The sequence below is a fragment of the Microcaecilia unicolor genome, chromosome 2 (assembly GCF_901765095.1).
Source record: "Microcaecilia unicolor chromosome 2, aMicUni1.1, whole genome shotgun sequence".
In the NCBI taxonomy this organism is placed as follows: domain Eukaryota; kingdom Metazoa; phylum Chordata; class Amphibia; order Gymnophiona; family Siphonopidae; genus Microcaecilia; species Microcaecilia unicolor.
The window spans coordinates 328,978,021-328,992,537 of NC_044032.1; the positions used below are offsets into that span (position 1 = coordinate 328,978,021).

A 14,517-nucleotide genomic window follows, 5' to 3' on the forward strand; every position below is an offset into this window, starting at 1 on the left:
TGCCATGCTGTCAAAAGAGCTTTACAGTGATCCAACAACATTGTTACATTTACCTTGTAAATCATCTCGGTACTCCGAGGTAATAATACTCCAAGAAACCGGAACGATGTAGATTCCCACCTCACCGGGAAAGAACCCACCCAATCTGCCTTCACTGCTGTTTCCGTGGGCATTGCTATGGACTTATCTAGATTCAACTGAAAACCTGAATAGTCCCAATATTCTCCGAAGCATTCCATTAGCGCTGGGAATGATATTTGAGGGTCTACCATATGCACTAACAGATCATCAGTGAACGCTGAGATTTTAAATGTGTGTGGGCCTATCTGAACCCCTTTGATGTCTGGATTACTCATGATATCTCTGATCAAGGGGTCCATAGTTAAAATAAAAAGCATAGGCGACAATGGGTACCCCTGCCGTGTACCATGGTGTATCTCAAATTCCGCCGACAAGACACCATTTACCAGAATCCTAGCTCTAGGGCCTCTGTATAACGCCTGCAGAACCTTTAAAAAAAAAACTCGAAAACCCATATTTCCGTAAAACTATAAACAGAAATTCCCAATACACTCTATTGAATGCTTTCTCAGCATTGAAACTCACCAATAAAGAGGGTGCCTTTACCTTTTCCACATACTCCATAGAGAGCAACAGGCGTCGTACATTATGTGCTACTGTACGCCCTGATACAAACCCCACCTGTTGGTCTGCGATCAGCCTTGGGAGCACTTTAGCTAATCTATTGGCCAGAAGTTTTGCAAAAAATTTGGTTTCCACGTTCAGTAGAGAAATTGGCCTGTATGAAGATAGCTTTTCTGGCTTCCTTCCCGGTTTCAACAACAGCACTATTTAAGCTAACTGAAGGGACTGAGGAAGTGTGCCGTCCTCTATGAACCGCAAAAAATATGATTGCAACGTAGGCAGGGTTGAGGGAGCCAACAACTTATAAAATTTGGCCCTATAGCCACCTGGCCCTGGTGCTTTGAACAAGGCACTCCGTTGGACCACAAGCTCTACCTCCTCTATCGTTATAGGTCTATTAAGTTTAGTGGCCTCTCTTTCCCTTAACCTTGGCAGTGTCAGGTTTTCTAAATATAATTTCCCATCCATAGGCTATTCCTGCAGGCTACTGTATATCTTCTGGGAGTACTGGTGAAAGACTGAAGCTATCTCATGATCTGATCGCACCGTGCCTCCCCCCTCTTTTTCACTTGTGCTATAATACGGGGTCCCCCTGCTTGCTTCACCAAATGCAATAGAAGTTTCCCCGCTTTGTTGCCATGTAGGAATAACTGATATTGGTAATACTTCGCTGACTTCCTTGCCCTATCATGGCGCATCTCATTTAATGTCGTCTGAAGCGCAAGTAGGAGACTACACCTCTGGTTTGTAGGTTCCCTCCCATACTGAATTCTTACTTGGGCCACCTGTCTCTCTAAACGCAGAATTTCCCTATCTCTGGCCTTCTTTTTAAAAGAGGAATATGCTATAATGTCACCGCGCAGTACAGCTTTGGCAGCCTCCCAGAACAGAACCGGTTGTTGTCGTCGAAATTCTTCATTGTGACTTTGATATTCTTCCCATTTCTTCAACAAATGTTCCCGAAACAAAGGGTCTCTATTCAGTTTCTGAGGGAAGCGCCACACAAATTGCTGCCCCTCCCCCCCCCCCCCCCCCCCCCCCCCCCCCCCCCGAGCTCCACAGTCCAGAGAGCACCACACAAACGCATGATCTAATATACTGTATGGACCTATTCCCGTCTCTATGACCTGGGAGAGCAGCCGCGTGGAGAGAAGCCAATAATCCAATCTAGATTGAGTGCTATGGGCTCTGGACAGATGGGTGTAGTCCCTTTCTGAGGGGTGCAGAGTTCTCCAAACATCTAACAACTCTAGCCCAGAACATAGCGCTGCAATGCCCTTGCCAGAAGTACTGCCTCCCCTTGCCTCTTCCCTAGAGCTATCTTGTGAGGGATCATGTACCATATTAAAGTCTCCCCCCATGACAGTAGGTGCCTCCATCATACTAGTTAGCCTGCCAGTCAATCCTCGTACCCACTTCTGATCATATACATTCGGCCCATAGACATTACAGAGCAGCACTGGTTTCTTGTTCAAAAGCGCTTTGATTATCATAAATCTACCCTGGGGGTCTTTCCACGTGTGCTGCATAGTTAAATCAGTCCCCTCCGCACCAGAACCAAGAGCCCCACCTTCCGCCCCATGGCTGGCACTTCCACTATCTGTCCCACCCACCATCGTTTAAACTTTAAATGTTCGGAGGTCGGGAGATGAGTTTCTTGCAAAAATGCGATATCTGCCCCATGCCTATTTAATTCCTGCATAATTTTTTGTCTCTTAACAGGTGAGGATACTCCATTGACATTCCACGATATTAATTTAACTGTTTTCATCTCTGGCTGTCCATAGTAACCTGTACCAGATCCATAATTCATCGAAAGCCAGCGAGCTGTCCCAGCGAGCAGCCCCCCGGCCCATCTTTTGTATATCTAATGACCGGCCAAACCGGCCCCCCCCCCGGGGATCTCCCCCCCCCCCCCCCCCCATCTCAACACAACAAACGAAATAAAAAAACCGGAAAACTAAAGAACAGAGAAGGAAACAAACCAAAAAACAGAAAAAAGCCTCAGGTCCTCGTAAAACAACTGTGATTTGCACTTTAAACACTTCCCCCTGTCCCTGTTCCTTAATACATGTAGAGCCCGATTCAGTTACCCCATTGTCCCCCTGCCCCCTCCCCTTTCTAGATATTCCTCCCTCGACCCCCGAGTTCTAATTCTGTCCATTCGTCTTAATGGACTGAGCTCCTGTGAGATGACTCCCGACTTCAGTCACCTCCCCCTCCCTCCTGTACTATACCCACCTTATGCCCACGAACTACTGTAAACATCCTAATACTCATTTCCCGCCCAAAACAGCAGAGCAGAAAAAAAAAGAGATTCCCTCCAGTGCTGCAACAAACTAATAGCATAATCTTCCCACAACAACTAATTATAACATTAATCCTTAATTGTCTCCCCTTATGTCAAGCTTACAGATTTCTTACAGTTTAAACTCCTTCTCAGCCATTCTCATTCACTCAAACATATCCCCCTCCCAGACCTCCCCTCCTATCATGCTCTCTGTCAACTCGCACTCACACATTCTCACTTCCATGCCCAAGTTCCTACCCCAATTAACCCCATACAGCCAATATGTTGAAATCAGTCATGGATTGCAGTTTCTTTTCAGATGTGCCCTCTTAAAGATAAGGTGTACCTCCCTTTCTCTAACCCGAACTCGCCAGCCACCATTCTGCCATTCACTCCCCAACTTCTCCCTTCCATCCCCTTTCCCTTCTCACTCACATGCAAACATACCCACAGATTTTCATCACCTGCCCCAGCGAGTTTAAAGACAACTTCAAAAGTCTCATGTGTGGAGTCTGCCGGTCTCTGTCTCTTCCCCACACCTCAACACGGGGTTTCGGATCAAACATTAGCAGCATATGTCCTGCTCTCGGCTTTGCTCACCATCTTCTTCCTGTCGACTCTCGTTTTATTCTCCTTTATCAGGTCCTCACGCCAAAGTTCTGTTACCAGACCACAATCTCCATAACCGTCTCTCTCATCATCTTCAGGTTCTAGCTGATTCTGGCGACTCAAAAAATTTAGCCTTGCCTTCTTTGAAAACTTTAAGGCGCGCTGGATAAAGAAGTGCAAACTGTATGTGTCGTTGATGCAATTCTGTGCAGACAGGCGCATATGCTTTCTGCAGGCTAGACACGCGCGCTGAAAAAGCTTGGAAGCACAAAATTGTTTTGTTATTGTGTTTTAGAGGTCCTTTTGCACGTATGGCTCTTAAAATTTCCAGCTTGTGTGCGTAGTTCAGAATTTTGCAGATAACCACTTGCGGCCGCTCCTCTGGTGATCTTTTCGTGCTCAAGCGGTGTGCCCGCTCAATTCGTAGTGGCCCTGTTGTCAGTTGCAACTTTAATGTTGAAGTCAGCCACTCCTCTAGGAACCTCCGTAACTCAACCTCGGGGATTGATTCAGGCAGACTGACCAGTCGCAAATTTTCCCTTCTGGACCGGTTTTCCATATCGTCCGATTTATCTTCAAAACTTTTCACTTTGTCTTGTAGGGCAGCCGTCAGCTGCTGTGCACGGTCCTCCAAGTCTGATACACGTTGAGAACAAGCTGAAAATTCTCCTTTCAAAGCCTCTAAATTCCCATCCACGTTATCCAATTTTGCTGAGACCAGTTGCAGTCTCTTATCCAAGGACGCGTCGATTGCTTGGGTCACCTCGGACACAATTTTGGCCACCCATGCGGAGCTAACCGTTGAAGGGCTGCCCTTGCTGCATGCCACCATTTTGGGTTCGTTCTTTGCTGGCGTCTCCTTTTCTCTCCGAGATGTTTTTGTAGTCATCTGAGCTAGCTTGTACTACCGTCAGACCCGCAGTGCTCTCGGCTACTATTCCCCCGTTTGTTTCACAATTTGGGCTTTTCAGTTATTGCGGAAAAAGGTAGATTTGGCGATCTGATTCGGGAGCCTCTCTCACCGACGTCTGCTTCTTCAGCACGACATCACGTGACCTATTAACACCACTTTATTTGGGGATATATGCAGATGAAATAAAAACTAATATTGCTGTTCCTGCTAGCGCATATTAGACGTTGGTCTTTCCAAATATTTAAGAGGTGTCTACAGGAGCTGGTTTCCCCCAAATCTCCCTCCCATCTACCTACTAATATAGACAGATCTGTATCAGGAATATAGTAACATAGTATCATAGTAAATGACAGCAGATAAAAGACCTGAACGGTCCATCCAGTCTGCCCAACAAGGTAAACTCATTTTACATGATATGTGATACTTTATATGTATACCCGAGTTTGATTTGTCCTTGCCATTCTCAGGGCACAGACCGTAGAAGTCTTCCCAGCACTGTTCTTGTACTAAAAGTTCTGAAGCTAACATCAAAGCCCCATAAAATTTACACTCCAGCCTATCCATATCTATTCAGTTACGATCAGGGCGTAGACCGAAGAGTCTGCCCAGCACTGGTGTTGCAACCCAATTACTGGTGTTACCACCCAATCTCCGCTAAGATTCCGTAGATCCATTCCATCTAAACAGGATTCCTTTGTGTTTATTCCACACATGTTTGAATTCCATTACTGTTTTCATCTCTACTACCAGTAGATAGAGGTGGCAGGAGGGCATTCCATGTATCTACCACCCTATCTGTGAAAAAATACTTCTGACATTACTCCTGAGTCTGCCCCCTTCAACCTCAATTCATGTCCTCTAGTTCTACTGCCTTCCCGTCTCTGGAAAAGGTTCATGTGCGGATTAATACCTTTCAAATATTTGAACATCTGTATCACGTCACCCCTATTTCTCCTTTCCTCCAGGGTATACATGTTCAGGTCACCAAGTCTCTCCTCCTGATAGTGAGGTTGCAAAAGAGACCATAGTAGATCAGGTGTCCTTAAATAAAAATAAAAATCAGACAAAAGATTGCAAATTAATACTGTCAAGTACTAAGCATGATGTAAATAGGAACAACAAACATACTTTGAAATGTCTATATGCGAATGCCAGGAGCCTAAGAAATAAGATGGGAGAGTTAGAATATATTGCACTAAATGAAAAAAATAGATATAATAGGCATCTCTGAGACCTGGTGGAAGGAGGATAACCAGTGGGACACTGTCATACCGGGGTACAAATTATATCGTAATGATAGGGTGGATCGAATTGGTGGAGGAGTATCATTTTATATTAACGAGAGCCTTGAATCAAATAGATTGAAAATTCTGCAGGAAGCAAAACACTTCTTGGAATCACTGTGGATTGAAATTCCATCTGTAAAGGGGAAAAGGATAATGATAGGAGTGTACTACCGTCCGCCTGGCCAGGATGAACAGACGGATGCAGAAATGTTAAAGGAAATTAGGGACGCAAACAAACTGGGCAACACAATAATAATGGGTGATTTCAGTTACCCCGATATTGGCTGGGTAAATGTAACATCGGGGCATGCTAGGGAGGTGAAATTCCTTGATGAAATCAAGGACAGCTTTATGGAGCAGCTGGTACAGGAGCCGACGAGAGAAGAAAAAATTCTAGACCTAGTCCTTAGTAGATCGCATGATCTGGTGGGGGAGGTAATGGTGCTGGGGCCGGTATATTTTAAATCCCGCAAATCACCTGTACTAACCCAAATGAAGCTGCCTTACGGAGGAGACATAGCCAGAGCATTGAAACATAAGGAACAAAAAATGATCTTTCAGTGGGATACGGTAATGCCACGGGGCCTGGCTACAAGAATAGATGAGTGGGAGGAGCAACGTAGAAGTCATCTATAAAAGAATAGCGCATGCGCTGGCGTTTTTTCGTTTGGTTAGTCTTGAGTAGAAACAACGATCCATACCAGGTATGCTAAGACTTATATGATAAGGAAAGTCTATATAACATGGATAAGAAATAGTAATTGAGCTAATTATTGCGATACTGCATATGAATATGAAAAACGGAGGCTCAACAAATAGGGGACCATATCATGAGAATATTTATTTACATTTCAGATATCATAAGTTCTCCTAACGATGCAACCAATTTGCGAAACACAGCTTCTGTTGAGAACAGATGGAGAGAATGTATAGAGGAAATTTTAAAGTCTTCACGAACACGATATCGCGCACATTAGTTACTCCGGAAATTTCAGCATACCACCACTAGCACGGAGGAAAACCGGCCCGAAGATCTACCCCAAGATAAGTGCACACGCTAACCAATTGGTGTACATGATAAGAAATTTGGGCAATTACATTCAAAAAGAGAAAAACAAACAAAAAGGATATAAGGAGGTAGGGAGGGCCACAGTGCAGTGATGTGGGTTTGAACATATTACTAATAGTTATTCAGTCAGAGTAATATGTAAATACTGAGCACTGTCACATTAATAGATAGCACTAATTAACACAGTTTACATAGAATTTCACAAAAGAGTATAAAAGGAAAAAAAAATGATATAAAACGGTTTCTTTCAGAATAAGTACGAAAGTAAATACGTGAAACCAGGACAGATAGCTACCCCAGACAAAAAGAAGAGTATTAAATTTTAACTGCCAGACCATCAACCATTCTTCTAACTTTTGGAGATCCCTTCTCATTGTTTCTACTCCCTCCAAGGTATCCACTCTATTGGCTATCTTCGTGTCATCCGCAAAAAGGCAAACCTTTCCTTCCAACCCTTAATCAATATCTCTCACAAATATATTAAACAGAATAGGCCCCAGCACTGACCCCTGAGGAACTCCACTGCTCGCCTTCCTTTTCTTTGAGCGGATTCCGTTTACTAACACCCTCTGCCATCTGTCGGTCAACCAGTTTTCTATCCAGTTCACCACTTTTGGTCCTAAGTTCAGCCCATTCAGCTTATTCATGAGTCTTCTGTGGGGGACCGTATCAAAGGCTTTGCTGAAATCCAAGTAGATTATATCTAGGTCACGTCCTTCTTCCAGTTCTTTGGTCATCCAGTCAAAGAAATCAATAAGATTTGTTTGACAGGGTTTTCCTTTGGTAAAGCCATGTTGCCTCGGGTCCTGTAACCCGTTGGCTTCTAGAAAGTTAACTATCCTTTCTCTCAGCAGAGACTCCATTATTTTTCCTATCACTGACGTGAGACTTACCGGTCTATAGTTTCCCACTTCTTCCCTGTCTCCACTTTTGTGAAGAGGGACCACACAATCTCGTAGAACCTCTCCAGTCTCTAAAGAGCTATTAAATAAATCTTTAAGAGGTTCCGCCAGGACTCTCTGAGTTCCCTCAGTATCCTGGGATGTATCTCATCTGGCCCCATTACTTTGTCCACCTTCAGATTCTCCAGGTGTTTATAAACTCTTTCTTCCATAAACAGCATAGTATCCACTCCATTCCCAGATATTCCCTTGGCAGCCAACCGCGGTCCTTCACCAGGATTTTCCTCCATGAACACTGAAGAGAAGTAATTGTTTGGCACGTTTGCTTTATCCTCCTCACTCGCCACATAAGTACATAAGTATTGCCATACTGGGAAAGACCAAAGGTCCATCAAGTCCAGCATCCTGTTTCCAACAGTGGCCAATCCAGGTCACAATATACCTGGCAAGATCCCAAAAAAGTACAAAACATTTTATACTGCTTATCCTAGAAATAGTGGATGTTCCCCAAGTCCATTCAATAATGGTCTATGGACCTTTCCTTTAGGAAGCCGTCTAAACCTTTTTTAAACTCTGCTAAGCTAACCGCCTTTACCACATTCTCTGGCAACGAATTCCAGAGTTTAATTACACATTAAGTGAAGAAAAGGTTTCTCCAATTCGTTTTACATTTACTACATTGTGGCTTCATCGCATTCCCCCTAGTCCTAGTATTTTTGGAAAGCATAAACAGACACTTCACATCTGCCCATTCAACTGAACTCATTATTTTATAGATCTCTATCATATCTCCCCTCAGCCGCCTTTTCTCCAAGCTGAAGAGCCCTAGCCGCTTTAGCCTTCCCTCATAGGGAAGTCGTCCCATCCCCTTTATCATTTTCGTCGCCCTTCTCTGCACCTTTTCTAATTCCACTATATCTTTTTTGAGATACGGCGACCAGAATTGAACACAGTATTTGAGGTGCAGTCACACCATGGAGCAATACAAAGGCATTATAACATCCTCATTTTTGTTTTCCATTCCTTTCCTAATAATACTTAACATTCTATTTGCTTTCTTAGCCGCAGCAGCACTCTGAGCAGAAGGTTTCAACGTATCATCAACGACGACACCTAGATCCCTTTCTTGGTCCGTGACTCCTAACATGGAACCTTGCATGACATAGCTATAATTCGGGTTCCTCTTTCCCACATGCATCACTTTGCACTTGCTCACATTAAACGTCATCTGCCATTTAGACACCCAGTCTCGTACGGTCCTCTTGTAATTTTTCACAATCCTCCCGCGATTTAACGACTTTGAATAACTTTGTGTCATCAGCAAATTTAATTACCTCACTAGTTACTCCCATCTCTAGGTCATTTATAAATGTGTTAAAAAGCAGCGGTCCCAACACAGACCCCTGGGGAACCTCACTAACTAACCTTCTCCATTGAGAATACTGACCATTTAACCCTACTCTTTGTTTTCTATCTTTTAACCAGTTTTTAATCCACAATAAAACACTACCTCCTATCCCATGACTCTCCAATTTCCTATGGAGTCTTTCATGAGGTACTTTGTCAGACACCTTCTGAAAATCCAGGTACACAATATCAACCGACTCCCCTTTATCCACATGTTTGTTCACCCCTTCAAAGAAATGTAGTGAGGCAAGGTTTCCCTTCACTAAATCCATGTTGACTTTGTCTCATTAATCAATGCTTTTGAATATGCTCTGTAATTTTTTTCTTAATAATAGTCTCTACCATTTTGTCCGGCATCGACATCAGACTCACCTTTCTATAATTTCTCGAATCTCCTCTGGAGCCTTTTTTAAAAATCGGCGTTACATTGGCCACTCTCCAATCTTCTGGTACCACGCTCAATTTTAAAGATAAATTACATATTTCTAATAATAGCTCTGCAAGCTGATTTTTCAGTTCTATCAGTACTCTGGGATGAATACCATCCGGTCTAGGAGATTTGCTACTCTTCAGTTTGTAGAACTGCCCCATTACATCCTCCAGGTTTACAGAGAATTCATTAAGTTTCTCTGACTCGTCAGCTTCGAATACCATTTCTGGCACTGGTATCCCACCCAAATCTTCCTCGGTGAAGACCGAAGCAAAGAATTCATTTTTTTTGTTACATTTGTACCCCACGCTTTCCCACTCATGGCAGGCTCAATGCGGCTTACAATGGAGGGTTAAGTGACTTGTCCAAAGTCACAAGGAGCTGCCTTTCTCCGCTACAGCTTTGTCTTCCCTGATCACCCCTTTTACTCCTCGGTCATCTAGTGGTCCAACCGATTCTTTTGCCAGCTTCCAGCGACAATGGAAACTGAAGGCGCCCAGCTCAAAAACGAACAAATCCAAGGCATTTGGTCATGGGAGGAGCCAGGATTCGTAGTGCACTGGTCCCCCTCACATGCCAGGACACCAACCGGGCACCCTAGGGGGCACTTGTAACAATTAAAAAAATTAAATACCTCCCAAGTCCATAGCTCCCACCCCTTGGGTGCTGAGCCCCTCAAATCCCCCCCAAAATCCACTGCCCACAACTCTACACCATTACCATAGCCCTTATGGCTGAAGGGGGGCACCTACATGTGGGTACAGTGGGTTTTGTGGGCGGTTTGGAGGGCTCCCATTTACCAGCACAAGTGTAACAGGTAGGGGGGATGGGCCTGGGTCCACCTGCCTGAAGTGCGCTGCACCCACTAACAACTGCTCCAGGGACCTGCATACTGCTGTGATGGAACTGGGTTGAGGCTGGCATACAGGCTGGCAAAAAAAGTTTTTAAAGTTCTTTTTTTTTTTGGTGGGAAGGGGTTAGTGACCACTGGGGGAGTCAGGGGAGGTTTTCCCCGATTCCCTCCGGTGGTCATCTGGGCAGTTGGGGCACTTTTTGGGGACTTGTTCGTGAAAAAAAAGGGGTCCATAAAAAATGATCCAAATTCTCGCTTCTGGTGCCCTGCTTTTTTCCATTATCGGCCGAGCGCGCCCATCTCTCCTCAGCCGATAAACACGCCCCAGTCCCACCTTCACCACGCCTCCGACATGCCCCCGTCAACTTTGTTCGTTCCCATGACAGACTGCAGTTGGAGGCGCCCAAAATCAGCTTTCGATTATACCGATTTGGGCGCCCATGAGAGAAAGGTGCCCATCTCCCGATTTGGGTTGTAATATGGGCGTCTTTCTCTTTCGAAAATAAGCTGGATAGTAAAAAATTTTTAGGTATATTAAAAGCAGGAAGCCGGCAAAAGAATTAGTTGGACTGCTAGGTGACCGAGGAGTAAAAGGGGCGATCAGGGAAGACAAAGCCGTAGCGGAGAGATTAAATGAATTCTTTGCTTCGGTCTTCACCGAGGAAGATTTGGGTGGGATACCAGTGCCGGAAATGGTATTCGAAGCTGACGAGTCGGAGAAACTTAATGAATTCTCTCTAAACCTGGAGGATGTAATGGGGCAGTTCTACAAACTGAAGAATAGCAAATCTCCTGGACCGAATGATATTCATCCCAGAGTACTGATAGAACTGAAAAATGAGCTTGCGGAGCTATTGTTAGAAATATGTAATTTATTCTTAAAATCAAGCGTGGTACCAGAAGATTGGAGGGTAGCCAACGTAACGCCGATTTTTAAAAAAGGTTCCAGAGGAGATCCGGGAAATTATAGACCGGTGAGTCTGATGTCGGTGCCAGGCAAAATGGTAGAGACTATTATTAAGAACAAAATTACAGAGCATATTCAAAAGCATGGATTAATGAGACAAAGTCAACATGGATTTAGTGAAGGGAAATCTTGCCTCACCAATCTACTACATTTCTTTGAAGGGGTGAACAAACATGTGGATAAAGGGGAGCCGGTTGATATTGTGTATCTGGATTTTCAGAAGGTGTTTGAGAAAGTACCTCATGAAAGACTCCAGAGGAAATTGGAGAGTCATAAGATAGGAGGTAGTGTTCTATTGTGGATTAAAAAGTGGTTAAAAGATAGAAAACAGAGAGTAGGGTTAAATGGTCAGTATTCTCAATGGAGAAGGGTAGTTAGTGGGGTTGCCCAGGGCTCTGTGCAGAGACCGCTGCTTTTTAACATATTTATAAATGACCTAGAGATGGGAGTCACTAGTGAAGTAATTAAATTTGCTGATGACACAAAGTTATTCAAAGTTGTTAAATCGCAGGAGTATTGTGAAAAATTACAAGAGGACCTTATGAGACTGGGAGACGGGCGCCCTAAATGGCAGATGACGTTTAATGTGAGCAAGTGTAAAGTGATGCATGTGGGAAAGAGGAACCCGAGTTATAGCGACATCATGCAAGGTTCCACGTTAGGAGTCACGGACCAAGAATGGGATCTAGGTGTCATCGTTGATGATACGTTGAAACCTTCTGCTCAGTGTGCTGCTGCAGAAAATAGAATGTTAGGTATTATTAGGAATGGAAAACAAAAATGAGGATGTTATAATGCCTTTGTCTCGCTCCATGGTGCGACCGCACCTCATATATTGTGTTCAATTCTGGTCGGCGCATCTCAAAAAAGATATAGTGGAATTAGAAAAGGTGCAGAGAAGGGCGATGAAAATGATTAAAGGGGATGGGACAACTTCCCTATGAGGAAAGGCTAAAGCGGCTAGGGCTCTTCAGCTTGGAGAAAAGGCGGCTGAGGGGAGGTATGATAGAGGTCTATAAAATAATGAGTTGAGTTGAACGGGTAGATGTGAAGCATCTGTTCACGCTTTCCAAAATACTAGGACTAGGTGGCATGCGATGAAGCTACAATGTAGTAAATTTAAACGAATCGGAGAAAATCTTTCTTCACTCAACATGTAATTAAACTCTGGAATTCGTTGCCAGAGAATGTGGTAAAGGCGGTAGCTTAGCGGAGTTTTAAAAAGGTTTGGACGGTTTCCTAAAGGAAAAATCCATAGACCATTATTAAATGAACTTGGGAAATCCACTATTTCTGGGATAAGCAGTATAAAATGTTTTGTACTTTTTGGGGATCTTGCCAGGTATTTGTGACCTGGATTGGCCACTGTTGGAAACAGGATGCTGTGCTCGATGGACCTTTGGTCTTTTCCCAGTATGGCAATACTTATCTACTTATGTACTGAAAATTTACCAGTTGCCCTTGATAAATCCCCTTTTCTTTTTGGGGCTTTGGTCTTTAGGTTGCAAATTACACCACTCGTCATTGGTCTTCAGTATGCAATCTGCTTTCTCCATCTGCACAGGCAGTTCTGTTGTAGGCATGATGCCCTGGTCAGCCATCCTAAACTTCCTGCCTTCCCTGACCTTGGTCTGAGCAATTATATAGATCTGCTTTTTGGTTGGCCTGGCTTCAGTGTAAGTTCTTTGTGTTTCAGCTCTTGGAAGGTGCCTTGTGTCCTTCTTTTTGGCCTTGTTTCTCTTCTCCTCAGAAATGTCCCACTCCCAGGGATGGTGGTCAGCCCTTGTTGACAGGGTGCTGCTACAAGGTTATACGGCTCTCTGCCATTCCTGCTCCCTATTCCCATGTGTATTGATTCAATCTTCTATGTACTCACCACCGGTTTACTCACCGGTATGAGGGGTTCTGGCTTACACAGCCTTACTTGATTCCAGAGTTTTCAGCGTAGCTTAAAATGGCAGAGTCCTTATGTTTGGCCAACAGCTGGGGTTTCTTTGGCCTTTTATATCCAGAGCTAGGTTTCCAACTAGATAAACAGTGGCTGTGGCACCACATCTGGACCAGAATTTCCTACTGTTCCTGATTTGTACTCTTTTGTTTGACCTATTATTTTATTTGTTTATTATTTGGATTTAGTTTACATCTTCCAGTGGTAAGTTGAAGATGAGTTACATTCAAGTACACTAGCTATATTACTGTCCCCAAATGGCTAACAATCTAATTTTGTACCTGATTCAATGGAAGGTTATGTGACTAGCCCAAGATCACAAGTAGCAAAAACTGGGATTTGAGCTGGGATTTGCTGGTGCTTAACCACTAGGTTAGGTTACTTCACTGAGATTTCAATTTCTCTGAATCATCACCACCAGGGGTATCTCCCCTACATACTCATCAGTAAAGACAAGCAAAGAATTAATTTCTTTCCACTATAGTCTTGCCCCCTTTACCCCTTGATTATGTATTGACTCCATCAGAGGATTGTTCCCTCCAGTGTAAACAATTCCTATAACTTTGTGTCTCTACAGCAATTTCTTTACAAATATTTTTTTTGCCTTCCTTATTAATGCTTTGCATCTAACTTGCCAGTGGTTATGCTTTTTCTTCAGTCTTCTTCAGTAGGATTTGTGTTCTATGTATTGAAAAATATTTTTTTTAACCATGCCAGCACCATTTGGCCATAATGCATGGAATATTTCTGGTCTGGACTTCATAACCTAGTAATTTTAGAAATTATCCATACCAAATGTAAACTTAACCTTCGCGCAGCCCCTCCTTTTAGTTTTTCTCTAACCATGTTCCTCATTTTATCATAGTGTCTCTTTTGAGAGTTAAATGCTAGTGTAGTATTGTCCCTTAATGTCCTCCCTACAGCTTTAAGCTAGATCTGGTTGTGTTATGATCCACTGTTGCTAAGTGACCCCACCATGTTCCACTAAAGATTTAAGTTTAAATTGCTTCCCTTTTTTTAGTTCCCTAACCAGCTGTTCTATGAATTAGTCATCTGTTTCATCTAGAAACTTTTCTACCTAACTTTCTGTCCTTGACATTCACTTAGTCCATTTTGGAACAATTGATCTCCCTTTATTATGTGTTACCAAATTTGTAAGATTCCCAAATTTCTGTTTAGCATTACCAAATTTGTTAGA

The 14,517-nt window shown here is 43.5% G+C and overlaps 1 protein-coding gene across 1 annotated transcript in view; it reads left to right on the top strand.

The window, feature by feature from the left end:
- DGKQ (diacylglycerol kinase theta) overlaps window positions 1–14,517 on the top strand; it is a 679,503-nt gene that overhangs the window by 127,840 nt on the left and 537,146 nt on the right.